At 46.6% G+C, this 25,329-nt stretch overlaps 1 protein-coding gene and 1 long non-coding RNA gene across 4 annotated transcripts in view; one reads left to right on the forward strand and one right to left on the reverse strand.

The window, feature by feature from the left end:
* Positions 1-9,641, reverse strand: part of LOC119464322 (GTP cyclohydrolase 1) — a 29,236-nt gene extending 19,595 nt beyond the window's left edge. Inside the window, exons 1-2 of one of the 3 annotated variants that reach the window (XM_049656386.1) lie at positions 9,249-9,641; positions 7,193-7,273 (exon numbers count right to left, since the gene is read on the reverse strand). The gene's annotated coding sequence lies outside the window, so the exon portion shown is untranslated. The remainder of the gene's footprint in view (positions 1-7,192; positions 7,274-9,248) is intronic. The other 2 variants (XM_049656387.1, XM_037725238.2) reach the window with 2 other exon arrangements.
* LOC125940330 (uncharacterized) overlaps positions 1-14,571 on the forward strand; it is a 28,148-nt gene extending 13,577 nt beyond the window's left edge. The window contains exon 3 of the long non-coding RNA XR_007463547.1: positions 13,326-14,571. This is a non-coding gene — a long non-coding RNA (uncharacterized LOC125940330). The remainder of the gene's footprint in view (positions 1-13,325) is intronic.
* Positions 14,572-25,329: the final 10,758 nt, after the last annotated feature.

Here is a 25,329-nt window from a genome sequence, read left to right on the forward strand (position 1 = left end):
CTCACCGCAATCGTAACACATACTAAACATCGCGCCTGATCACAACTGCTCATGGCAAAAAAAAAAAAAAAAGGGGGAAAAGAAAAGACTGTATAGTTTTATTTCCAGGGCTATATAGCATCCGGTTACATGAAATGTACAGCTGCCACTTTGCGGCAGGTTGTAATTTCGTAAGTACATTTTCCATAAAACCAACAGTTAACGCAGTTTTATTGTCTGTTGCCTTCATGTGGTTTTACACACACACACACACACACACACACAAATTGAGTCCGTTGGTCAACCGTATTCGTGTTGGTCAATACAGGTGCAATAACATACATGTGCTGTTGATTATAGCATTTTGTGTTGAGAGATTTTTTTTTTTCAATTTTTCTTTCTTTCTTTTTTTTAAAGATTTCGGAACCTCGAACTGCTGCGTTGCTGACGGTAACTCGTGGGTGTTCTGATTTCAATTGGGGACACTGGCCTCGGATAACGCTTAATAATACGCACAGAGAGGATACCGCAAATCGCGGTCCTGCCGACCTGCCACAGCTGTCGGTACCAAACACGTGCCGGAAACTAAGCTAAAGACAGAGCCTAGCTGTCGGCGACAGAAACCTGTGAACGATAGATGTGAACCTCCACTTAACGGTAAACGGTCATAAACGCGTCATTCTTGTAGGCGGCTGGCGTAAGTGCGTTATTTAACTAATTCAATTTCTCGAAGTAAAATGCGTCACCACATTCGTAAAGTGCGACTTACACACAACCTGCACACGTGATAGCATCTTATTGTAATTCGAATATACGATAAAACATAATCCCGTTATACGCGGAAACTCAAAAACACAAAGCCCTTCTCGCTGCCGTTTGTTTTTGGGGGAGCACAGACCGCGAAATCCCGACCAACGAGAGAATAACAGCTTCGATGTAGAAAAAGAGAGAGAGAGATACAAACTGACGTTACAGTTACGAAGTTTAAAAAACACGCAAGGATGTTTAAAAAAAAAAAAAGATACAAACGCACAGAAACACACATGCTTACCAAAAAACCACACACATACACCAAAACAGAGAAAATGGTTGGAAAAAGACATTGTTGAAAATATCATAAAAACAAACGCACGGAAAAACAGAAAAAGACTGGAATAAGTTGAAAAAACAGAAACCCACAGCCTCTATAACACTGCGTGCCACAATCTGCTATCACTGGAAGCTCCTCCATGGTTTTTTTTTTTTTTTTTTTTTTTTTTTTTTTTTTTTTTTTTTTTTTTCTAGCAAGCCAACGTGTATTATGGTGCTTGCGTCTCCATGTATACTCGGCGATTTAGCAGATGACGCACTTCTGGGTGGGCTGACATCAGCTGTAGTTTCCACTCCGATGCCAGATTGTCTTGATGCACGTGAATTGCCCGAACAAATTGGTGCGAAGTCACGGTACAATGTCGCGAACCCGCAGTTTTTTGTTTCGCTTCCATCGTGCTCTTAAAAGCACAATTTCAGTATTAGCGTGTCTGTTCTTTTGCGCATTCAATTGTGCTTCACTTTCTCAATGTTTTACATTTCTCTATTCCCACTAATATTTTCTCACATCGGCGCTGCTGCGAACGAATGAAATTTCTTGCTACTCTTTCTTCGAACTCCGTAACGGTCGCTGCCGCTGCTGTTGCAACGATGTTGAAAAAGAAATCATTATGGGGCTAATAACGTCCCGAAACTGCCTAGCGAGTTACGACGGACACCGTGTATCGGAGGGCTCTGGATTAATGTTGATCACGTAGGGTTCTCACGTAGGAATCATGTTGATCACGTAGGGATCACGTAGTTTTCTCACATCGGATTGCGGTCGCAGCGCTCGGTAGTCGAACCCGACACCTCGACAGAAGAACGCCATATTGACTCGAGCTATCGTGGCGGGTGTATACTGCAGCAATATCACCAGCCCTCTCCATCACGCATCTCGCAGTGCACGTCGTCAGCCTTGCTTGCGATATCGGTGGGTGGCCTCAGCTATACTTTAGAGGACCGCTGTAACGCCAACCTTGGCGTTTGAAGAAAAAGGCCGTACAAGCCGCACTGTATAGGCGACGAATGTGCGCAACTTTACGGATGCTGTCAGTCATGTGACCTTGTGACGCGCGAAACCGAAATGGTGACGACAGCAAAATTGCGGAAGGTATAGTCGAACGAGAAAGTGAGGCGTACGTTCGGTGTGCGTGTATATAGTGCTTGCGTGTCCGTTCGGTGTGTACGTATAGCGTTTACGAGGCGGAACAATTAAGCAGTTGTCCTGCAATCCTTGTGGGGAAGTCACGTGGGGATGACGGAACTTAGAGGCGTTTCTTGCGCCGGGAGTCATTAAAACCGGCTCTGCAGGCGACAGCGACGCCGATATAATTTGACGGAGCAGCGTTTACGAAACGCCTTTGGGCATCGAAGCGTAATTAGACGAGTAGCACCGAGGAACAGAGACGCAGAAAGGAAGGAGGCCGTTTATGATGTGAGCGTTCAGATGAATATCAAATGAGATGTCGCGGAAAATTATAAGGGTTGCACACTCCGCGTCGCATACATGAGCGAGGAAGTGCGTATGTAGGAGTGCGCTATCACCGTCTGTTGACCATAGAGAGCTTTAGGTTAGGGGATGCAGGCGGCAAAGTGCACTGAGAAGGGAGAGGGGGGGGGGGGAGGCAAGTCTTTTGCGTGCACTCTCCCTAATGAGAGCGCACGAGAAAGATATAGCGAGAGAGCTGTTTTTCGTCGGTCACTGCAGCGGCTTGCGCGAACGTACTAGACGAGATTATCATTGAACCACACGTATGATACTAATGATGATGATGATTTAATGACGTCCCCTTTGAAACGGGGCAGTGACAAATAGTCACCTAGCCTGCTTGATTTAATCAGGTATGCTATACATGTTTTCAATCTAGCATTTTTGTATACATCTCATTAACCCCCCCCCCCCTCAATATTGCACATATATGTATACATATGTATATACAAAAAGTATGCATATGCAGGGAGGCGCACCATTTTGAAGACCGCAAACTCTAAACGCTCCAGTATCCGAGACGGCGGGAGCAGGGGTTTTTGCTTTGTTCCAATGCACTTCGCACTCGCAAAGCTCATGGACCACACGAACAACTGGTATTCGAGATTAGAGAACTAATCCATACCTTGACTGCGAAAGGACACCACGTGACATTTCAGTGGCTTCCAAGTCACTGCGGCGTCATAGGAAACGAACACGCCGATATGGCGCTGCTCGGTCGGCTCTTCAAGGCGACGGAGAGGAACCAATACTGTTATCAAGGACAGATGCCGCTCGAAAACTTCGAATGCTCAACCGTGATATCACGTTTTCCCTGTGGAACGCAGGAAGTTTTCAAAGCAACCGGCTGCACAAGTTAGACTCCTCTCTACGCCCTTGCATCCCAGCTGGACTCTGCCGCCGAGAAGCTACCCTACTTTTTCGAATATGGCTAGGAGTGGCCTTTACTAAGTCTTTTGCATTCAGAATCGGATGGGCCAACGACGCCTCGTGTGATGACTGTGGTAGCGAGGAGACTCTTCAGCACCTTCTCTGTGACTGTCCTCGCTACAATTTACAGAGACGGTCGCTCGTACACGCGATAGCGCGTTTCGACCAGAGACCTCTAACAGAGGAACTTATTTTAGAATGCCGACATCACAAGCCATCGCAGCGGAGGGCGACGAAAGCACTGTTGCAGTTTTTTTAAGGGCAACAGACTTGGACAAGCAGCTGTAGCCTGAGCAGATGTTTATAGTGCTGCAAATGCTACTCTTCTGTGCCACCTGTGACCTATTGTGTTTGTGTATCTGTGCTCCTTTCTTTCTCTATCTCTACTTTCCTGTCACTTTACCTCCTCCTCCCCTCTCTCCCCAGCGTAGGGTAGCAAACCGGATCTTCCCATCTGGTTAACCTCCCTGCATGCCTTTCCCCTTTCTTTTGTATCTCTCTCTTCTTTTCTTCCTCCACCCCCTCAAGAAAAAAAGAAAGCAAGAAAGTTACATTAACTACTTTTTTCTCTTCCTCCCCCGCCCCCCTTTTTTTTCTTTCTTTTTATATTACCTTCGGTGTCCCTTCGGTCTTGGAGTCGAAGCCACGACCTCAGCTCTAACGGCAGATAAACAGAGCGACACGTAGCCACTGCATAGAGTAAAAACAATAACAGAATAGTGAGTGAGTGAGCTAACGAATAAGCGAGTGAATATGTGATTTAATTAATGAAATGCATGAGTGAGTGAGTTAACGAATGATCGAGTGAATAAGTGATTTAATTAATGAAATGCATGGGTGAGTGAGTGAGTGAGTGAGTGAGTGAGTGAGTGAGGTGAGTGAGTGAGTGAGTGAGTGAGTGAGTGAGTGAGTGAGTGAGTGACGCAGCAGCCGGCGAATTCATTGGCACTGTAAATATGACGAATCTAACGAAGATATCATAACTGTATTGCGCATTCATTGTTTCCCAGTGAGAGATAGGATAGACAGAGAGGTCGACCTGGGAGCTCTAGTCTGCTGCTCTGTACTGGGGAAAAGGGAGTGAAAGTACTGGGATGGATGATGAGAGAAGTGGTGAGTGCTTTTGTACACTAGACGGTGGCCCTAATCGAATCGTTCGTCCATAGTTTCCTGTGAATGTTTCCTAAGTATATACATAGGAAACGACGCTCTTGCTATATTTGCGCGATAAGGGCCAGACATGCGATGAAAAAAAAAAAAAGGAAACAAAGCACAGTGGACGCCGTCGGTACGTCTTAGGGAAATATGAGCAAGCGGCGCGAGTAAGAAGTTTTATGCGAGCGAGCGCGCGTGGTGCAACTTCCTGGCGGATCTGTGAAAGCGATATAGCTAAGCATGACGCCAGCGTTTTTTTTTTTTTTTTTTTTTTGTCAGTGTACTGCTGACCACTTTATCGGGGGTCCTCCTCGCTGACCCAATGTCAGTGCCACGAACTCTCGGCAAGTCTGCGCCCATAGCTAGCTCTCGCAATCGCGTAATCTGAAAACTTTCGCCGCGGCGTCGGCTGCTTCGCTTACGCAAATCACCGCGCGAGCTCGCCCACTTTTTTGTATCATTCCTTCGTTAGCGCACGAACGTTAGGAGACCGTGCAAGCTGAAGTGTAACCTCGCAAGCGTGGCACAACTCACGAATGTTAACAAGATAATCTAATCAAGGGTTCGGCGAAAGTTCGTCTGGTCAGGCATGGGATGAAGAGAATCACAGTCACTGACCGAGCCTGATGAATTATCCCACGTTTAGGAACCGCGTACGAGTTCCTTGTTCTCTGAGTTGGGCAGGAATATTAACAAGGCGGCGATAGAGGTTAGTTGGTCGTGCAATCGTTGACGTTTTGGCGCGCTGTTCTGAAACGCAAAATCAGCGTCTTTAACAGGCACCCAGCCCAAAGCACGGTACATAAGCCCGTTATGCGAAATTATTTCTTTTAATAGAAACTATCATATCTACAGGCCCATGCCGCTTTTGTGGGTATAGGCGACGTGGCTATAGGCGGACATTAGCAGCAAGAAATATTTAAACGATAATTTCGCTCATTACCCACAAATGTGCTAATGACCTAATTGCTAACTTTGGTGCACATGTTGCAAATGCAATATTAGAGGCGAGGAGTAGAAGTCGTGTCTGCTTAGCGGAAATCTGAAGACTATATCGCACCACTTTCGAGATATCCGCGCATCCTCGAAATGTGCAAAAAAGTGTTCCAGTTAGATCGCTCCGAGCTGTTAGAGGCACGCTTTTGGTTAACTGTTCCGTGGAGAAATAAAGTAAATAATAATAAAAACACCTGGCATATATATTTTCATTCCGCGACCGCGTTCTTAATCATTTGGAAGTGGCTGTGCGCGGACGTTTGCAAAGCGCATGCATTATGCACCTCATGAATTAAGATCGCCCAACTTGCTGCGCCTAAAATCTTCGATTATTTCTTTGTTTTTGTGCATATTTCTTTTCCCTTTCGATTACCGAAATCCCACCGGTTACTCATGTATATATACATGTATACGCACACGAGACGCATCGCGCCGGCGTATAGAGAAACCGCGCCTTCGCGCGTCGCAAGATCGAGGCTGTAGGACAGCATGACGAAATGTGACCGCGGAGTGAAATAAGCTCCCGTCAAATTAGTACAGTCAGTGACGCGAAGTCCGCAAGGTCGTCGACTTTCGCCTGACGGCCTTGCCCACAACAGTGCGACACGCTCTGCCACGTATACTTGCTAATCATACCCGGTGCAGTCAATGTGCCGGGAACTAACATGCATAAGCATAAGCACTACTTCCTATCTAACCAAGCACTGTCTTGAGAAATAAATAAATAAATAAATAAATAAATAAATAAATAAATAAATAAATAAATAAATAAATAAATAAATAAATAAATAAATAAATAAATCACGTGTGGCTCATATACCAGGGCCGCACATTTCAGCTTCGCTGGTTTACCATCTGTACGGGGTGCATGGGCGGTGTTTTATTTATTGTACATGTGCTATATCCCTTTGCGCGCTTCCTTTATTTCAGTTACAGTTGCTTTCCTGCTGATTATTATGTGGTTGTTTCCTTTTTTACAAATAACCAGCGTTTACTAATTAGTAATTGTGAATAGTAATTGTTTGTATTCATTAATAGTAACATTTTGTGGAGTATTAGCTAGTTATAGCTTGTGCTGGATCAGTCACTGTAGCCATTCAGGCTATCGTGCGAATACCTCTGTAGGGACGTTTCCTAATTATGTAATAAACTTTCACTTGATTGATTGATTGATTGATTGATTGATTGATTCAATCGTGATACTAGAAACGCGCGCCCTTGACGGGTACGTTTCGTTAACAGTGACGACGCAGTGGTCTGCACCACTTAGACGAACTAGTGTCAATTTTCTCAGAATCTCTGGTTTAGTCATGTTCGGGGAGAACACGGCTAAATCACTTCCACTGTGCCACACGCATGTGACTTCGTATGCCAGAATGAATACTTCACGCAATGCCTTCCGAATTACTCTTAAAAAAAGCAGAGAAGAGAATATTATGTGCAGGGAATCTCAAGAAGCTGCACGTACACCTTTTAAACGGCGTCGACGCGTCGGTTCACTTGCAGCGCAAATACGTACGATCGCAGTTATCATGCAGGTTGAATCGCATTGCGTATAGATATGTCTCTTACCTGATTATGAAGTACGAATAGCCCGTGAGGTTATAAACTGGAAGCCATGTGCAAAGCTGGAACGCGTTTCCCAGGTGTTTTCTGCGAGGGGATGTGGCACCGCATCATTTTCAGATCGCGCGATGACGCGCACTTCGTTGAGCTGCCTTATACATAGCTAGCATGTGGATAGCTGGCAGGGGACGGAAACGGTAAAGCTGTAACGGTAAAACGGTGGCGGCATTGCCCTCCAGAGCTTTCGAATAAAAGATTGGTTTTCGCGCGATGTGAGATATATGGACGCGCCGACACCACTACGAAAGCACGCTGCGTGGCGTGCGTGCCTTAATTGACTCATTGGGCGGCTAAAGTGCACGAGTATCTCTACCCGAAATGCGCGGACACAGAATGGAGGAAGAGGTCAACAAAGTTGGCAACCAAGTACAGGGCAATTGAAAGTGTAGATAGACAACCAGGAGTAATCAGAGAGAAGGTGAGAGAAACAGAGACAGTAAATTGGATGCAAAGAATGGAAACAAAAAGGACCATGGAGATTTACGAGAATGAGAAGAAAGAAATTAGAAGGGCAAATCTGTACGATGACACAAAGCACAGTGCCTTGCTATTTGAGGCTCGAGCCGGTTGCCTAAGGACAAATACATACCGGAGAAAATATTCGCAATTAGATGAGACATGTGTATGCTGTAGCGAAAATCCGAAGACCACTAAGCACATCATAATGGAATGCGGAGTGAGTCACTCAATGAGACCAGTACGTAACGTACAACTTCCAGAAGCGCTTGGATTTGAAGTAGACGGAAGTATCAACCCGTCAGCAGTCGAGATAAGCAGGAGACGTTTAGAGTATTGGTGGAAAAAATAACTGGGAAGAGATTGATACGACCAGACGCGTTATAGCCATGGGTAGCGGTACAAGGTATAGATAGAGAAGATTAAAGAGATGTATACAAGAATATTAGAAGGAAATGTATCGATAGCATACCCGATTAAATCAAGCAGGCTAGGTGACGATTTGTCCCCGCCCCGTTTCAAAGGGGATGCCAATAAATCATCATCGTCATCATCACTTTAACATATTAATCAGATAAAAATAAGGAGGGGAACCGAGGGCCCAACTCGAGTTCTAGTAAACGTCTTATGAAACCGTAGGAATGCATGAAGGAATTCAACTGTTTTGAAGGGCTGAAGTAATTGTGTTTGAGAGCATTATTTGCGATAAACCTCATATTAATGAAGGAATATGGAAGTCAAAGAAAGGACAGCTTTTCGTCGGTCGAACTCACAACCTCAGTATGACGCGTATGGATCGTGAGATGCATCAGTCAACTTTATGGGGATGGGGGGCGACGTGAAACATCCATTAAACCTGAGGCATGGCGTATGCAAAACGCACGTATTCTTATGAGCAGCGAATAAACCATCGGCGTCAGGCAAGCATGAAGGCTCACTATTATACTGGATACGGGTTCGGCTGCCCCGTACTGGCGCCAGGTTGTCTTTTCTTTCGCATTGATTTATTTTCCTTCGTTAAAATTATGAATTTTATTACATATACCGCAGTTTTATTCGGTTACGGACTTGTGGAACCTACAGATGGAATGCACATACAAACAAGAAAGATCCCCGAGTGGGACTGTGTAATCTACACACTTAAAAATAAGGAATTATTACGCCTGTGCTTTGCAATTGGTTTTACAACTGGACAACTTGTGACGCGCAGCCCTTCACGTAGCGGCATCCCTAGCACAATCCACGGCGTTATTGTGGGAGTTTTACTGCAAATCCCGCTGTTACACGTCGCTGTACATAAATGTGACAATATGCACGGTGTTCTTTTATGACGACAGTAACTCATATAGGCCGCGCGATCAGTGACCGTTAATTACAACCGTTTATCTCGGCTCCACAGCTGTCATCTACGAGGAAAGAAAAAATAAGAAAGGAAACACGACGCAACGGCTAAACTTTTTGTTTCGTCGTTGTCGCTGGCGCCTTCAATTCTTCAGTTCTCGCGCGGTATTTGCGTTGCGCATAAATTGCAGCGCTGAGCGCTCACCTGTTACCGTAATTGTCGCGTCGGTTGAAAGCCGAGGAGGTGCGGCCAGCTGATTGCGTCCGTTCGGATGAGGCGAGTCGTTTTCGTGGTGGAGGGTCGCGCGGCCGAGGAAACCCTGCGCCGGTCCGTTTGCGTAGCCCGTGTGACGACTGGCGGCGATAGCTGAGGAGACTCAGCTATAATGTGGTGTGGAGCGCCGTTGTGCCGGTGGCGCCTAAATGGCTCTCCTCCGGCGGGGCGACCCCGTCGGCGACACCACGTGGTTCGACGACGAGGGTGAGCGCGTACGCCGGGCAGCTGTGCGCACTCTCCGCAAGCACGCGCGTTCCCGTGACAAAAACTCCCCGCCGAGAGAGAGAGAAAGCGCGCGCGATGGTTCGGCTTCCGGCGTCCGTGCGTTCAATTAAGCGGCATACTGAAAAATCTGGATGCACTTTCTCTAAGCAAGTTCTTGCAAAGTTTACCCGCGTTCTGCTTCCGAGAACTACGAGGTCGCGGCAGCCGCATTCCAAATGCGGCTTCGAGAGACACCGCAGTGTAGATATATCTGTACTGCGGTGTCTCTCGAAGTCCGCGTGTTGATTTGATACCTAGAACGCCATCCATCAATCCTTCCATTAGCCATCCCTCAGTCAGTCATTCGGTCAGTAAATAAATAAATAAATAAATAAATAATAAATAAATAATAAATAAATAAATAGTTGGAAGGCGCACTATGTCCACCTGCTTTGAAGAGGAAGGGATTGGAAGAAAGCAAGACGGTGAAAAAACAGTCAGCGCTCGACGTAGACCAAATTAAACGTCGATGCTGACTTCCTCAGACAGCTGAAACATAACCGCACGCATATTTAACGCGTACCACATGTGCGGCTGGGATTACAGTGACGTCGTCGTGCAGCATATAAAACATGGCGTCCCAAATGTGCCGCGAGTGATGAAGAATGCGTCGCATATGCTTCGCTTGTCGCTGGCGGTTTACTGTACGGCATCGCTTGAATTCGCGTTAGGTAGAACTTGTTTAGCTGTTTGTAGCATCAGCACAGTTAGAATGAAGCTGTGCAGGAGCGAGGAAACAGACAGTTCTCGTCTATTTTTACACACACACACGCGCGCGCGCGCGCGCGCGTACGGCCGTCAAATAAAATGTGTATTTGCAGATACGCATGTTAATAAAAGGACATGCTCTCTCGACGTTGCTAACGAAAAGTTGTCGAAATTCGAACGTCCTTCTGAAATAGATGTTTTTATTGCGATAGCAATTATATGGACACTCCAGGCGAATTTCTGCCGTCACCGTCGCCGTGAGGTTCCGTATAAAGTCCACGGGCGATAAAATCGTCGCCGCGCGCCGTATGGTGTACGTGCAAGGGAAAACGTGCGAGGGTGAGCCGGTGATCGCGGCTCAATCTCGCACACACAAGGGCGGGAAGGAAGCGCTACGTCTTCCAGTCGCGCGCAATGCTCCGGGGGGAGGGTAGGGAGGGGGGGGGGGCGTTCTACTATGCACCGCCCGAGCGACCGCGCGCGCCCGCCCGGGTAGGTGTATCTTGAAAGCCATTTGCGGTGGGGGCACAGTCCTCCCTGCGCTGTGTTTTCGCGGCTTGGTTCGCGTTGATGCGAGCGGCAGCCGAAGGTCAATTCGCTTGCTGATGCTGCCGCCGCGCTTCCTCACTCCAGCGTTTTGACAACGCGTTTCCGCGGTCGTCGAGCGAGGTGTATTCATGTTTGCTTGTGCGCGCGCGTGACACCATGCATGCTTGTTAAATTAGTTCGTATGCCTATGCTTACAACTTTATACAGCCGATAAAACTACTATCCTTACATCGTATAGCTGTCTACTAGTTTGCTATCGCAAGTCGATGCTTCGCTTTTCGGGCGAAACTGCGACTTTTTTTTTTTAATGCTCTCCATTGAGTTATGCTGGTGGACTGCGGTGAAGTTCGACAGATAGCCAAAGGGGCAATATGTCCAAAATTCCAGGACATGTAAGGGCGTCACGGGTGACCTTGCGCAATCTCATTTATCAAAGTGACGTTTTTAAACCTCATACCTCTTTTTCGGTATCGTGCACACTGTGATGCGATCGCGTGTACGATCAGCTCGCCACACCTCGAGTTTTCTGTTAGATGCCTCCAAAGTGTGCGAAGTCTGCCTATGTATGGCTACAAAAAAAAAATCCGTGACCGATGGTGGGATCGAAACTCTGTCTTCCAGAACAGCAGCTCAATGCTCTAACCATTAATTGGCCGGGTCACGATCGCACTTTTTGCTTCTTTAATGCCGATTCTGCAACATCAACAAAAGAAAAGCAAATGTTGCACGTTTGTAAAACGTGAAGGCGAAAGAAAGCCTGGCAGCTGTGGAAGAAGACGACGACGAACGCGCGAGCAGTGGCACGAGCGCGTCTCTGTGACCACGTGACGTGTGCAATCGGGCACGCACTAGGTACACCTTTAGTAACCCACAACCGTGGAGCAGCCGTGGCTTCGGAGAGGCGTGCACGTCTCGCACCGCGGAAGCCCGGGTTAGATTTCCACCCATACCGAAATTGCCAAATTTTCTCTTCAAAGCCGCTAATTTACTATGTTTACAGGAACCTCCCTGAGAAATGTGACGTCAATCCGATCATTTTTAGACGTGTTTTTACTCTTTGCGGCGTCGGCCATTTTTCGTCACGGCGCAGTTTCTCCCAAGTCTCTGCAAGGTCACCGCCAACATAGATACCTGAGGCTTTCGCCTTAATAACAGACGCAACCACCATCATGGTTGATCATGCATTAAAGGTGTTCCGCACGCCCACTTCTCTCGTGTCAAAAGTTCGCACTTTGAAGCATCTGGCGTGTGCGCCATGTGCCAGTTTCTCGCACTGTTACCTCGTGGCAGCGACTGTAGACTGCACTTACTTCTGGAGCCCACATGATATAACAATAATGACGATTTCTGTTGGCATCCCTATTCGAACCGAGGCGGAAACGGGGCACGCCGAGCAAAATGAACCCAAGCGATGAGCACATTGTGGCTGAATAGGGACACATTAGAAGGAAGTGCGCACGGCACCAAATGCTTCAGAGTTCATTCACTGCGGTGTATCAGAGCAGTGTTGTGAGAAAGAATAAAGTTTGGCCAATTTTTAGATGAGATGAAATCTCTGCGCTGCGTCCTGTAGTTTTGCGGCACTGCATGGGTACATGTGTTACTATATGTACAGGTTGTAGCCATTTATACCGAATGTGGCCGAAGTGGGAAAGCCACATGTACATGTGTATATTTCAGCGCACACTCGATGGCGCTGAAATTGCGCACAAATAAACAGTATCACGGTGCATGCAGTTTAGCACGCACTAGGCTTAGGGGCTTTGCTCACATTTTTGGACAGAATAGATAAGTGCGCACAGTCTACGGTGGCGCCAAAGAAGTAATGTACGTTATGGATCGCTCTGAGTGCAGACCATTCTGCTTTACTTGTATCGTAAGTTTAGCGCCGTGTTAAAAAAAAAAGAGAGAAAAGTGACAGAGGAAAAAAAAAACGAAAAAAAAAAAACGACGCAAAACGTATACTTCAGAAGCTAGCTGCAATGTTCAGTTCTTCCTTTACTGCACGAGTAGTGTAAACGAGCATCCATTATCTTTATGTTTATAAAATGACGTCAAATTGCACTTCTTCGCCGCAATGACATCAACGTGGCTTAAGGAGGCCAGTGACGCAGGCCGAGATTACTTTACTTTATGAGAATCATACGCTATGTTTGCCTTTGCTAATTGCCAATATATTCTATGTAATATAAATATTGTGCTAATTTTTATTGTTATATTGTAAGATAACTATGTACATGCCCTTTCTGTTATGATCCCTGATGGGATCGACAGTATAAATAAATAAATAAATAAATAAATAAATAAATAATAAATAAATAATAAATAAATAAATAAATAAATAAATATACTTGCTGGCTCTCCCGTAATCGAGAGTAGATGTAAGCATTAAATGGATACCGGCAAAGCAGATTGGTGCCGCGACGCAGGCCTGAAAGCTTACTGAGCCGAAATGAACCTGTTTCGAACTGAACCTCGTCGCAGATCTCGTCTGGGCCAAACAACCATCCGCGGCGATCCGGGCTCTGCTGGCCTGCATGGTCACGCAGCGTGGCGCCGTCTCTCGAAGGAGGCAGCGCTTAACCCGCGCCGCGGAACTCACGGACCGCTGGTGTTGAAAACAGCACAGGCAACTCTGTTTCAGCGCCAAAAGGTGACAATCAAGTGTATGGTGCACTGTATCCGCCTTTTGAACGTGGCTATTGGAAATGACAAATTAAAGTTCACCGTATACACAACAAGCTACAGCTTGAGTGACATTGTGAACAAACATTAGGAACAAATGGGAAGCAATCATTTTTTGTAACTTATTTGGGCAGTAGCTGGCGTATGCAATGTGGTCCTATGCAAGGGTTTGGGGGCCAGAGACCGCATTTTCTGAAATTTTGACTGGTTACCCGGATAGTCTCGTTTCCCTCTCGCAGCGATGCCCGGATGTTCTCGCAGGTTCTTGTTTCGTTCTCGTGCCCATTCTCGTCTTGAGTGCCCGGATAACGGCTCTTCAAGAGACTCAATGTCTCTTGAAGGTCGCTGACAGCTGGAGCTAAAAGCATTTCATGCTTAATATGTAACATCGCAGCACGTGTCGGCACTGTCGGGGCGCCGGAACCCTCGCAGGATGCCGTTTCGTTGCGTTGTACGATTCTGGCCAATTGCTTGCAGTCAATGAGCATGCTTTTCAGACCAGGAACTAAGCCTTCGCAATGCTCTGACACTGACAAAATACGGGTACCGGGGTACTATACATCGCGAAGGAGGTATGTAGCGTGAAAAGCGATACCCGAAGACACTGACAGATGAGTCCGCATCTCCTTCTGGTTATTCGTCAGGACTGTGTGGGAACGTACAGCTTTCTCGAACTGACAAAAAAAGCTTTGTCAAAAGGCCAAGCACAGCATTGGAAGTGCAGCAATATCAAATTCAACACAACAAAGGTCACGGCACAAGTTGCAGAACTTCGACAAAGGCGGCCCCTGTCTGTGAGCAGTAAAAAGAAAGCGCGTAATTGTATACCACACTATAGCAGCCTCCTTCACGGTTGGTGAATATTGGCGGAAAGCACCATCCTTTCAAATCCAGATTTCAAGTATTCGCGATCGTGCAAGAGTGCCTGCCGGCCGTTCGGGTTGCAAAGTCTCATCTGTCAATCCCGCCAGAAGAAAAAAAAAAAAAGGACATGGTTAAAAAGTATGTTGAATTTACTACTCGAATTTACGGCAAGAATTTACCATACCCGGGCGGACAAGATGTCAATTAAACCATCAATTTCATCTGTCAGTCCCAAATCATTCAGCGAGTTCCTAAAACCGCGAACGCTCTCGCGAACAAATGCATTTCCCGCAGGCGGGAAATGACACTGATCCCATTATCAAAACGAAGTTTGGGGAGGGCTGCACAATTGCATCGACCTGTAAGGCCAATGTCATTAGCGAGGGCTGCATTAATGTGGTCAATCTTGTAGACTTTTCATCATAGTCGTTTTCTCCGTCTCCTTTCGTTCGCCTTCCCCCTATTCTAGAGTGTACTAGACAATGGTCGAGAGGGCCGAACGGCGCTCTCCCGCTGAGCCGCCGCGTGTGGAAAAATTGTGCGAAGGCGCTGCAATCGAACTGGATTGGGGCAGAGACGCGCTCCGCGGCATATTCAACGTACTTTCGCTGCGGGCGCCGAGGCCGATTGCGCATAGTACGCTCGCAAAATAGTGCTTCATTTCAACTGCAAATTTATGTTCACACCATTTTGCCAAACATGTATATTTGAGGCATGGATTATACAATGCGACATCTTCAATTTCGCTGTCGTTATCAAGCGCGTCGTCTGCTAGCGAGCGCGCGTTGGCTACGCGGTCGCTGGCGGACGCCCAGTTTTTCTCGCAGAACGTCTGTGCAGTACATTTTTTAAATGTTTTAGTTGCTTTGGTGCGCCCATGGCTCTTGACGGCCGGTACGAAATGTGTAGTTTTAGCCAGGTGATCTGCTGTTGTTACCACTGTCTTCTAAAAGTAACCGGTATCTCTGCAACGTGAAGCCACGTAAGAAAATTTTGTTATTGGTATCCTGTCATTTTACGCGCGCTTCTTGTTGTTGGATATTGATCAGGGACAATGATCGAAGAAAACATTATTAGAGTGAAAAAAACCAGGTTTATGAACTGCGTGGCGCGAAGAATGACCAATGTATTTCTAGGTAATTAAATCAAAGGGTACATAGACATATTCACGATATATATGTAAGGGGAAAATAACAAATATTCTAAATGCACTAATTGAAAAAGTGAGAACTCCCAACAGGGGGAATAAGCGGACGTGTTTGCATGTAACAAACACACTTATTAGTGAATACTGCACATAAAACTCTCATTCGCAGACACACACACACACACACACACACACACACACACACACACACACACACACACACACACACACACACACACACACACACACACATATATATATATATATATATATATATATATATATATATATATATATATATATATATATATATATATACTGTACGACGCTGAATATTCGTTTCCGTTCGAATGTAACGCATAACAGCACTATTGAAGTCTCAAAGGTGAGTGACCGATACAAGTGAAGACTGTTATTCCGAGTGATTGTGCTGCCGGAGAGTCGTGGCTAGAGATGCGAAGTGCAGAAAAAAACGGGAAAATTCCGGGAAAAGCTTTTTTTTTTCGTTTTTTTTTCGGCGCAGTTGGAAAAATATGTGCCAAAATTTCCGCGGGGAAAAACGTACAGAAATAACACTTAGGCAACACCCAGCGTTGAACGTGAAAGCGAAACGCAGAACGCGAAATCGAAATGTCGCACATGATACCGGAATACCAAACGACGGCTCCGCATATGAAGCCGTGTGGAAGCAGATTCTGCAATGGCACGGCCAATTTCCGACGTGTGGTTGCACTTCACGGTCGGGGAGATTTTCACGGTTGGGGAGACATCTTGATCCATGTTTCCATAGTCGAAGCCACGACGAAATAGCCACAGAAGAGACATTTCAGTGTTCTTTGTTCTAACTGCCGTAACAATTCTAAGAAGCCGCACCCGTTCACAGAGAACTGAACGCGTTCGCGGTGATGATTCTGGCTTGTCTTCGATTTGTTAAACCCTGAATTCGTTTGTGAAAAGGCAGAAAGCATTTCACTTCTGTTATTTACATAATGAGAGTTATGGCTTTTGACATTTGGCAATAAACTATTGACCGTATGCTCAAGAAAATTGGTTCTTTTCCATTTTTTTTCCAAAATTTCGGAAAAAACGTGAAAAAAAAACAGGTTTTTTCCTATTGGTCAAAATTTCCGGAAATTTTGCATCTGTATAGTCGTGGCTGTTGCGCAGAGGTTAATAAGTCCTGCCTAACAAGTTCCTAGCTGCCATTCAATATAAAGGCCCCGTTTTGGCGCAGCCTGTATATCTGCTAGCTTGATTCAGACAAGGAAAACTTTTTTTTGACAGTCTCACCATGCATGTTTGCAACCCGGCCATTAAAACTGGGTGCCCCATGTGGTACGTACCACACTTATCTTCAACAAACGCAACAGATCTGTACATATCTCTACGTGTATGTGAGACATGCCGTTCCTTTGTTTCATTATAGTCCTTATGGTAGTGCACCGGATAACGGAAAGCAGCCGTTTATAATATACAAGCTGCTGAGTTGAGCGGTCATACATTTGGGAACGGCATTACATTTATGTATGAAATATAGGATAAGAGTAACATGTTTTTCTCGGAAATGAGACTCGAGAATAACTTGCTTTGTTTACACCCCTAGAAAAAAGCCAAAGGACGCAGCTACCTGCTTTTTTTATATAAACAAATTCTTGGGTTTTACGTACGTAGCAACGCCATGCTATGATTATGAGGCACCCGGTTTAGTTTTAGCAACCTGGGGTTCTTTAAATAGAAGTACACGAGTCTTTTTCCATTACGTTCCCATCGAATTCCGCGACCTGTAGTGAAGCCGTGAGCTTTAGCAGCGCAACGCCGTATCCACTATATATCCACTAATTAGGACAGCGCAGGCTTTCTTTCTTTCTTTTTTTTTTACAGCGTAAGCTATTATGGGCTCATTCCAATAGCTGTTTCTGGTCGCGATGATGCCGCCGTAACCGCTATCGCCGGAAACGCGGAAAAAGTACTCGATTCCCGCCGGGATCAAACCCGCGCTCGCTGCGTGGGATCCGGATTCTCTACCACTGAGCCATCGGGCCGCGGAAAATACCCATATATAAGGCAAGCATGCAGGGGCAGACGACTCGAGCCTCCGCCAGTATGGTGGCGTCATCTAGGTAAGATGCCTGCAAACGCAGCGTCCGCAGGCGCAGACGACGATATGCGATTCAGACGAGGCGCGCAATCAACGCGCTCCGACAGTATGGTGGCGCCATCTAGTTAAGGTGCCTGCAAAGGCGGCGCGCCCGACATCTAAGTTGCAGTTCTAAGGCTTGATCGGGCTCGGCAAACTGCTGTGCAGAGAGCATTACAAGCCGCAGCTCGCCGTCGACGTGGGGCGGACAGTTCAGATCGTTTTCGTCAAAACGAGGCGAACAGACTGCCGCGAATACCCTGTTGTGTGTGGTGCCGAAATTGGAGCTACTCTTGAGCCGCTCCACCAGCTGCGTGTGCCGCACAGGCCTGTGACCTTTTCTTTTTTGAAGTATCGACTGAAAAAAAAAATTGCACGTACGGCATACGGCCAAAGATGAGCATGTAGAATGACTAACTAAAACCGTTTTCGGCGCTCGAGGTTCGACTGCAATAAATGACCCCGTACCAATTACTCCGCATTCTGTTACGCGAGGAAGGCGGAAACTTGAACGGAATGTTGCGCTGCAGTTTACTCTTTTCTTTATCTATAAGAATGCTTCCCGTAAATCTGAGTACAAGGCGCCGGGATGGGGCAGATATGCTTTACTTGTTTGAAGCAACAAGCAGGAAGGTTACGTACGTTTCTTCGTCTGCGTTTCGAAAGACCTACTAATGGAAAACTATATGCACAACAATACACAGGAGAGATATACAGGGTGTTTCAGCGAACACTTTCATAATTTATTTAAGGTTGCCTGTGGCAGATAGCACAATTCTAGTTCATGAGCTGGTCTACTCGAAGAGCCGGACATTACTTGCACAAAAAATTGAAATGCATAATCGAAATAATTAACAAAAATTCACTAATGAAGTTTTTAAATCATTACCTGATGGCCTATATTGCAATTTACAAATTGTAGCCGTGGGGTTCGCAAGGCGGATCGGATCCACTTGGAATTAATTCTCAGGATGACACCAGTTTCAAGATATTGATTCCCGAACTTTGCGGAAAAATGCATTGGCGTTCCAGTTAATTGTGCGCTCCAATACATAAAGCGACGTTTTGTTAAGAAACTAACTGGAACGCCAATGCATATCTCCGCAAAGTTTGGGAATTAATATCTCGAAACTGGTACGTGTCATCCCGAGAATTCGTTCCATGTGGATCCGCCTTGAGAAATCAATGGCTACAATTTGTAAATTGCAATAAAGGCCATCAGGTAATTATTTAAAAACTTCATTAGTAAATTTTTGTTAATTATTTCGATTCCAGGGCTCTGCTTGCGGCTGCCGCTCTGCGGGCCCGGTCGATCAGACTCAGCTGATCGTCCAGGTTCTCGCTGGCCAGCAGCTCTTCCCATCGCTCCGGTGTAGGGTGTTTTATAGGGGGTACAGCAGTGGTAGCCTGACATGCCCACGTGATATGAAATAAGGTTGCTTTAGCTGAGCACCATGGGCAGCGAGGAGGGTATGTCGTGGGATGTGTTTTACTGAGGATGTGCAAATTGGGGGCTGTCTAGCTATCTGTCTCTAACCGTTTTCCCGCCAACCTGAGTCACTGGGTAGTCCGTGTTCGAAAGCGTAGCGCGTCGGACTGCTGTGCTGAGGGAACGGGGTTAGAAACCCACCGTTGGACTAACTTGAGGTACGTGCCAGTAGGTGCGTGCCGCTCTACAGTGACAAAAAAGGGGTCCTTTAAATTTCTCCAATGCTCGGCGGAACCGAACCTGCGGCGAGCGCAAACTCTGCGGTGCCCCCGTTAGATGGCGGAGCGTGTGCAGGGAGAAGCGCGTGAGAGCAGCGCTGCTGCATTCAACCAGCCAGTTTCGCGATAGCTAACTTCGACCAGCCGAATGTACCATTAGAAAACCTTTGGGGGCCTCGAACAATTTTCAAGCCACAGTATCTCGTTCGCGGGTTGCGTAAATTGACTGATAGAGAGATAAATGTAACAAGAATGGCAGCGATACGGGTACGCGGTTATTCAGCCGAGAAATTTCAAAATACAAAAAGAAAGTCGCAGTTTCGCCCGAAAGGCGAAGCATCAATTGCGATAGCAAATTAGTAGAGAGCTATACGGAGTAGGGATAGTTTGTTTTATCGGCTGCATAAACTTGGACACATTCGCTTACTAACTGAATTAACAGGCATGGTGTCAGCGCGCACAAGCAAACATGAATGGATCACACTCGATGACCGCAGGCGACCACTGTCAAAACGCTGGCGTGAGTAAGCCCGGCGGCAGCGAGTGCCGCGTTGCTGGACAGAACCAAGGCTATGTTGTTTGCTGTCGCTTGGAGATACTAAGATAATTTTTTTTGCATTCCGCCTCCTAATTACTTAATTAGTCTTAATTATTTAATCAACGTTTCAAATATTATAATTAGATGAAAGTTATCAACGCGAAACTGTAGAGCAACATGGGAAACTCCCTAATACAGCTTTCTGTTGCTCAATACGTGCTACATAAAAGTGCTTTTCCGAGCGTGAAAGGAGCCCGCGAATACACGCTAAATTGCCGCGCGACTGACCGCTCGAAGTATTTGTACATGACGCCAAATTACGCCCTCTGAGTTAATATGTTGCAGTAGCGCACCCAGGATTTCTGCCAGGGGGGGGTTGACAGTTTGCCAATACCATCTAAACAGTACTAATTTCGATTTCTTCACGGAAAATTGTCAAAAAATGCGCTTTTTGCGAATGTGTAGGCGATTGCGCGTCTTGCATCTTATTTACACTACTCAAATGCGTAAGGAAAGAAAAGGGGTTAAACAAAAGGGGGGTTTAAGTCGGCCTCAGGGGGGGGTTACAACCCCCGAATCCCCCCCCGTCGGTGCGCCACTGATATGTTGATGTCGTTCAATGGTGATCTTGTAGGCGAATATCCTAAACACGGAGAAACAATTTGCTTTTCGTAGCTTGAACAAGCCAGTCAAGCCGGTACACATAATTAAGATTAGGCATTTGCAGATGTTTTCTGCAACATAACAATGGATAGCTTCTGAGTCAAGCGCTACTGCTATATATATATATATATATATTGTCACGTAGTAGTGACGATGAAGCAAACAGTCGTAAAACTGTGAATGACGAAACTGATTCTTTATTGGGCGAACCTGTGCCCACAAAAGCAAGTTACACTTGAAGCACAACGATAGCGGCGAACACAGTCGGCGATCGTCGAAATCTGATCAGCGGCGAAACGCGTCGGCTTTTATACCTGAGTCATCGAAGGTTCCAGAATAATCCCTGGTACGCGCGTGTCTTCCAGAAAGTTCTAGACAATTCGCGTTGCTCATACAATCAGATTACATGGGCGTCGGTGACCACAGACGACGGATAGAAGCATTGATAACGTCCGAGAAGCTTCCAATGCAGGCGCGTCCTGCGCGGAGCGATAACGTTTAACATTTGTCAGCCAATGTTGAAAGCGGCCACCGGTGAAAGATAAACATGTGTACGTGTCAATATATATATATATATATATATATATATATTTCTCTGTAAAAAATAGAGCACGTTTCAACATGCCATATAGCGTCTCATTTACTGTTCTGATCTGGTGCTTTTCTTGCACATTTGTCCGCTTTCTCGTGCGTGCTTTTATTGCTTGTGGCCGGATAGACAGCTCTGGTAGCACGTCTCGGAGTTCCAGCAGCGAGCCAGCCTGTCTAGTAAATCGTGCCAACTGTTCTTGTTCATGGTTTGCTAGAAAGTGTGGGTACTTCAACCAGAGAACTACAGCCATAGAATCAACACACAATGACGTGACTTTTTTTACGCATATCACATGTCGAGATATGTAAGGTACGAGCGCGCGTTGCCCTCCTGCTGATTATCAAGAAAAGCCAGTGTAAAAGGGCATAAACAATATTTGCAGCTCCTTGCAATTGCAACCCCTTTCTCGACAGCAGCTGAACACACAGGAAAGGTTTAAAATGCAGAAAAAACTGAAGGCAAGGGCTCTGAACACAGTGAATTGTCAAGTGGCTGGTGCACAAAAACAAATGCTGTGCCATGAAACATGTTGTTTGCTGCTATAGCTAAACACTACAGTCATATGCTGCTGTAGATTTGCATGGGGTCACTTAGGGGCTCAAGGAGCTGCTACCGTTTTCAAATTGAATTTTCTTTGTCCTTGTCACTTAATTTTCTAGTGCAGAAGCTTGCCCTTGCAACTGCAGAGGCGCCGGAAGCATGCACAACCTGTCCAGACCATTTTCATGATATAGATTGCATTTGCATCTCATAATTTCATGGGTTTGTGAGATTTCAGGACGCTTGCACTTTATACTTTCTCACTTACCATGCATTATCCACTTCATCTGTGTGATAACCCTATCGGGAAAAAGCAAGCGCCGTCTGTGGAGACATGACATTGCACATACGGGTCTCTTTAATGTTCGCGTGCCTGCCCATATATGCCCACTTTTTGTGAGCCAGCCATCGGAATAGCGATGATTTCAGAAGATTACGCAAGGAGAGTGGTATCTGTTTTGGCCGTTGTGATATGTAGCAATGCACCACACATTTCATCAGCCGAAAAGAACATCGCTCTCCTATAGAGTAGTCATTGCGATTCCGACTTTTTGACACCATCCAAGTAATTCGTGTTCACCAGTGGCATATCTTAGCACGCATGCCTTGCTGACATCGCTCCTGTTCTGCCTAACTAAACTGTATTGATTTCCCATTTTCCCAGTATAAGCAAATTTGCAATTATCATATGAAACAACTTTGTAGATGATTCTAGGACGCTTGCTGCACGGCGAGCAGCTACACTCTAAAGAAAAGTTACCCCTTGCTTCACATGGGAAAAAACGGCGATGTCCTCAACGTTCGTCCCCTAATGGAGTAATGTTCCTTCCCCACGCATGGGAATAGTTTACGTAAAGTACACTTTTCACCTCTCCTTTCATTGGGACAGGTGGCTATTTACATTCTTCCAAAGATGTTTCACCATATGAAACAGCGCACAGCGCTTCACTTATTTGCAGGATATTGTGTTCCGTTTCCGATAAAAATTTGGCTTGCCCAACACCTCCAATAAATAGCTTGCACTAGTGGTGCAAGGCTGGAGTAAACAGCGGAGCTGCTTATCGACCTAGCATCTTCCAGGTTTTACTAGACTTGACTAAGTTTTGCTAGGAAGTGCTACGTGTTGCTAGGCATGGTATTCCGAATCGGCTCGCCGCCGACGCGCAGATTCTCGCTTGGAGATTCTCGCGCAGATTCTCGCGACTCGCTACGAGGTGAGCGGCTTCTTCTTCGGCTGTCCGGATCTTCTTTGCTCGTCCCATGTCAAGACCACATGTATTCGCCACAGAGTCAACGAGAGTTCTGCCGCCGTGGCGGAAGCTCCGAGCTTTATCTCCCCGGTGACGTCATGGCCAAGCTGCGCCTCCACACTTGCCGGGGCGTGGCTGGTCGAAACCTGCCGAGCCGCCGCCAGAAGCGCCTGCTGCAGTCACGGACACCGCGTGCGTTCGGCGCGAACGCGGGGAAACGGGGAAACGCGGACGGCGTCGGCAGCATGTCCGCGCGTTGCCTCGTTGGTGCTGCTACAATTGCTTTCTCTCGCTCTCTTTTTCTCTCCCGAGCATAGCGCGCGCAGCGCGCATGCTCTCCTTCTCTCTCCTTAACGTCCCATGTCAAGGTAACATGTGCACTGCACGGAGAGGAGGCGAAGCACACGCCGCTCCGCGAGGTGGTTGCTAGGCAACGCGCGGTGACGTCATCGTTCAGCGAGGTTTTTTTTGTACATGCGTTACGGACTTACGGCTGGCTTAAACAGCTCCGCTGTTAAAAATCAGGCTCCAGTTTTTTTCAAAATATGGTTAAAGTGTCATGTTTACTTGATTCGCATATATGCATTTGTCAAACTGCACAAAATTCAGTATTTTGATAATAGCAGACCATGAATGACTGATGGAAGGACTGTTCATGCTCCATTATGTGGATTTTGCCATGCTGAGACAGTAGAAAGGACAAAAAGCTCATTTTTAGCAGTATTTTCGGTTTATTTTGCACAACCTTGAATCTGTTATTTCTCACAGCACATGGTGACCAATTTCATTATATGAGAGCTCTAACTTTCAATATTAAAACATACCAACATGCAAACACATTTCTGTAACTAGCCGCGTTAGCTAAGTTAGGAAATTTGCAGGCGCAAGTTTGAATCAGCTAGCGCAAGACAGGGGTACTTGGAGAACACAGGGAGAAGCCTTCTTTCGGCAGTGGACATCAATATCAGCTGATGATGATGATGCTGTGGGTGGGTGGGGTTCGCAGAGCTGGTCGCAGCCCCCCCCCCTCCCCCCCACCCGGAAAAATGAGAACTTTCCGCCTATGGTCAGACCACTTTTAGCTGCGTGTTCCGTGTACGCGTCGCGATGTGGATAACTCTGAAAAAAAATGGATGTCTTGATTCAGAGTGCTCCTCGACGCCACATTATGCAGCGTTGTAGAACTTCACAAAACTTCACAGTCACCACCACTACCTCCGGTCGTAATGCCGACACTCCCGCCAGGGGCGTAGCCAGGGGGGTGGGGGGGTTCAAACCCCCCCGAAATTTTTTCCGCAACCCCCCCCCCCCCCCCCACTTACCCACCCTTAGTTCTCGTCGCTTCACGCTGACATAATTCATGAAACCGATGCTACTATCAAAATTTCATTCCTGGGCGCTTCCGTTTGGGTTGGTGATTTACAGCGAATCATGTCTGCATATGGAAAAAACTGTCACGGTATTTGTCAAGGCTTTGACACTCTGTGAAGTTTTGGGCGAGAATGTGGCGGCCGCATTCTGAAGCAACAAATGCGCAACAAATGAAGCAACAAATGCGGCAGCCGCATTTTAGGTGATGGCGAAAACACTCGAGGCCCGTTTACTTATATTTAGGTGCACGTTAAAGACCCCAGGTGGTCGAAATATCCGGTATACATTTCCGCCGCTTCCCTTCAGGTGCCGGTTAGGCCGCGCTCGCGCAGGATCTTAAGCTACGTTCACAGCTGTCGGAAGCGGCAAAATCTTGCAAAAATCCGCCCGCCTAGGCGGCAAAACAGGCAGAAAAACAGGCTGCGCGCCAAATCGGTCTCGGGCCGATTTTTTTTCGCCATGGCGAAGCGGAAAGGCGGCGGAAAGTCGCTCTGCTTCACTGGAAGCTGCACTAGCATGTAAACAACCAGTCGTAAACTTGAACATGGCACCAAAAGTGTAGGCTGTAATGCTGATCGACGCGATCAAGAACCAGCCCTTGCTCTACGACAGTACTGTCAGCAATACTCGCGATAGTATTCAACGTCGCGCGACCGGAGGTGCGGCAACGAAGCCTTGGCGTGACCCAACTTCTCGCGCTTTTGCAAAGCCAGGCGAACCCACCACCGCCGTTTCCGAGGTGCCCGCTGTTGTATTTAGAACACAGAGGACCGATGCATCTGATGCCTGAACATCATCTTCTTTATTTAGTGTCCCCGCGCCACCATCCTCATCTTCTTTCCTATACAACATTTTCCCGGTCGACAAAAAAAAAAAAAAAAAAAAACTATCGCTTGCGTAACGCATAGTCCCTGAACTTCAATGGAGTTCTTTTAACTCGTGCGCTCTTCCGTGGGGGTTGGCCGGTCATTCTGTCCTGCAGTGAAGACGACTG

This window comes from Dermacentor silvarum, chromosome 9 (genome assembly GCF_013339745.2).
Source record: "Dermacentor silvarum isolate Dsil-2018 chromosome 9, BIME_Dsil_1.4, whole genome shotgun sequence".
Taxonomy (NCBI): Eukaryota; Metazoa; Arthropoda; class Arachnida; order Ixodida; family Ixodidae; genus Dermacentor; species Dermacentor silvarum.